This window comes from Aythya ferina (genome assembly GCF_964211825.1).
Source record: "Aythya ferina genome assembly, chromosome: Z".
Classification (NCBI taxonomy): Eukaryota; Metazoa; Chordata; class Aves; order Anseriformes; family Anatidae; genus Aythya; species Aythya ferina.
Window position 1 is genome coordinate 51,288,963 of NC_140299.1, and position 3,169 is coordinate 51,292,131.

At 48.4% G+C, this 3,169-nt stretch overlaps 1 long non-coding RNA gene across 1 annotated transcript; it reads right to left on the reverse strand.

The window, feature by feature from the left end:
* Positions 1–202: 202 nt before the first annotated feature.
* LOC311427799 lies at positions 203–1,974 on the reverse strand. Its single transcript, XR_014687571.1, has 2 exons — positions 1,746–1,974; positions 203–1,181 (listed from the first exon to the last, which is right to left on the reverse strand). It is a non-coding gene; the product is annotated as an uncharacterized lncRNA (long non-coding RNA).
* Positions 1,975–3,169: the final 1,195 nt, after the last annotated feature.

The following is a 3,169-nucleotide window of genomic DNA, read 5'->3' on the forward strand; positions in this document are numbered from 1 at the left end:
GGAAAATGGGTAAACTTCTGGGTCCCTCCAGCCTCACAGAGTGCTGCCAAGATTTCAGGGACTGGTGGGGGAAAGCAAGACTCCAGCCATGCCCATGTCACTGGGCTGTGGCTTTTCAGGTTCTGACAGTGGGAATACAGGGTATGTGGCCAGGGGAACCCACACTACCTGGTCTCCCTGTCTGGAGAAGCAAGGTTGGCCATGTAAAAACCGCTCATTCATCTACCAGGACCACCATGGCCCTCCTCCAGTGCTGACACCTGTCCCTTTGTACATCCTCCTTCAGAGGGCTGATGTACTACAGTCACAGGCCCCCTCCCTTTCTTGCTGCCACCAGGGTGATGGAGCTATCAGGTGTAGCATGCAAGCCTACACCTTCCAGCATCAGCTCCCAGGCCATGGTATGCACAGCTGTGGGGGACCTGCCTTCTGCTTTGCCAGCCTTCCCTCTCCAGGAAAACTGAAAGCCCTCTTGGAGGGGTATGAAGGCAGGGATCACCTTCTGGCAGATTCAGCAGATGACAGCTACCAAGCCCTGGGGCACTGAGTGGTGCCCTGGTGGCACAGGGCATAGGGACACCTTGCTTTGGAGGAGCCCAGCCCTGCCACCACAGCACACACCCATCAGCTGTAGTTTGGATAACCCAGCTGACATCATATCAGCACATGGAGTCACTTGGCATTAAATAATTTCATCCTGCTGTACTATGGCCATGCTAAGAGGATGGCAGGCAGGGATGTGTGCTTGGGTGTTGTCATGCAGCCAAATCTCAGCAGCAAACACAATCCAGCAAGTTTCACATGCTTTGGAGTTTCAGAACAAAAGTTTCACACAAAGTTAATTGGCCCCAGATTTTTAACACTAGTAAGTAGTTATAACTCCTCAAGAAGAGTTATTTCTTATTGACCATTTTCTACTGATACATTTTCAAGAGGTTGTTCACATCACACCTTTACAAAAAAAAGAACAAGAATTCCAAAATCTTCAATGTTTTAAGCCATTTCTCTTAACTTTTCCTTCACACATAGCTTGCCATGTTGTTATAATTAAATTTCAAAGCTCAAGTCTGCAGTTGTTTTCTTTTAGTGGCATTCTTTTTCATCCAGTAGCAGTGACAGCCGAGCACAAACTAAAGTCAACCATCCATAGGTTAACAGACTTTCTTCTCCCATCAGGTGTCCTGAAAGAGAAAAGTAGATGTTGAGTCATGTGAATGGCAGTGTTACAGAGCCCTAATTTCCTAACAGGAGCTAACAATAATTCATGGTATCTCCACCTCAGGGCATCAGCTTCTCCACAGCTCATCATCTATGCGGCTTTGGTCATGACACTGAATTTCCGTAATTTGCCTTTGGCCATACTTTCAAATGTCCCTAGGCTGCAGACTCTCCATTTCCCTCGAGGTCCTTTTCTCTCCAGGAGCATGCCACCACAAAGGGGTCAAACCTCACTTAGGGCCTCCTGCTGCCATGGCTAGTTTGGTGGTTTGGTATCGAGGTCTGCACAGCTCTGCAGCCAGCAGCAGGGACAGGCAGCCTGCCTTGCTCTGGTAAGCCTCTGATTTCCCCCTCCCAGTGCCTTTTCAACAGGAGCTGCATCTTGGGGAGGTCAGGCTTGCTTCTCCCTGCTGACACTGCTGTGGTTTCTCCCTTTATTTGTGAAGCAGCACACAGGCTCTTTAGCACCCCACCTGTAGAGCAATAAATGTTCACCAGCACAAAGCAGAGCTGCTGCACTTACTGACCCATAACACTTTCCAGGTGAAGGTAGACCGAAAACCGTGTAGCCGTTCCAGTGTCCTCTTCCCACCCACAAAATGTAGAAAGCAAGCAGATGAAACCTGTAGCCTCCACACATCCATACCCAGAAAGGTTCAGCTTTCCACCACCGTAACTAAAACAAAGGTACAGCCTTCAGCTGATCGCAATTACTGGAACTCCATTGAATTGAGCAGAGCCAGGATAATTTACACCAGATGAGCATCTGCCCTCAACATATGTTGCATTAAGGTTTAACAAGATGGTCTGAGATTGCCTGGAAGGGGGAGAAGGGAAGGGGGGGAATAGGTTTGCTCCTCTCTAGGAATGATAAGCTGCAAAATCCCCGAGAGTGAGGAGGTAAGGAGGGAAATGAAGGCGTTTTGTTATTAGACCTTATTTCCAATGATTGGGGTGGGAAGGAGTAGACTGTGTGGGAAACAGGCTTCCCTACACCCATTCTGGCAGCTTTTGATTGGCCTCTGACCAGACATTTATTAAAACAGCCTCATAAGTTGCGGTCTCACTAAAGAACAATACAAAACCAACCAAATGTTAATGTCTTCAATCTGTTCCTGCTGAGATTTCCGCCTCCCCACCTCCCTGATTATTAGAGAAGAAGGAGAGGGGAAAGAGGTTGTGGGGGGGAGCTAGAAAACGAGTTTGTATTCCCAGCCTCAGCTGACAGATCTGTTGTAGCCTCCTGGAGTTTTTGTAATTAGAACAAAGGGTTCTCGGGACAGGAACTGTAATTGTTTTTGAGTGTTCATGCAGTTTAACTCAGCCCAGGTTAGGCATCCAAACAAACTTGAAGCACTGACAGAAGGAACTTGAGACCCAAGTGAAAAACTCCTAGGGAGGATTAAGGGCCTTCAAAAGAGGGTAGTGGATTATATCTGATACTTTAAAATAATAATAATAATAATAATAATGTACTCAGATTGTTTTCCTCAGCAAGCCGCTGGAAAAGCTGTGCTACAAACACTTGTCAAATAGAGGTCGGGGGATGGTCTCTGCTTTGTCCGCTGGAACTTTGCTAACGGGAGCAATGAGCAGGGAGGAGAGGAAATAAATATTTTGGCAAGTGAAAGCCCCAAGGCAGGACATGCAAGAGAGCTTCTGGATGCTGACGGTGGGTGGGAGGGGGTCTTGACCCAGCACTCTTGCTGACATTTGTCAGGACATGCATCTGCAGCCCACTGCCAGAACACGTTTCATGGTCCGGTTTCTTTGAACACCTGAACCCCTCCCCAAAAGCCACCTCTGCGGTGGTCGGTCACATCCTCTGCAGTCTCTATAGCAAGTGGCACAGCACAGCACGTGTCCATGCACCCAGCCACGCCTCTCTCCTCATAATCGTGTTCCCCCTGAGAGCCACCCCTGGCCAAGCTGTGCCTGGGCATTGTCTGGA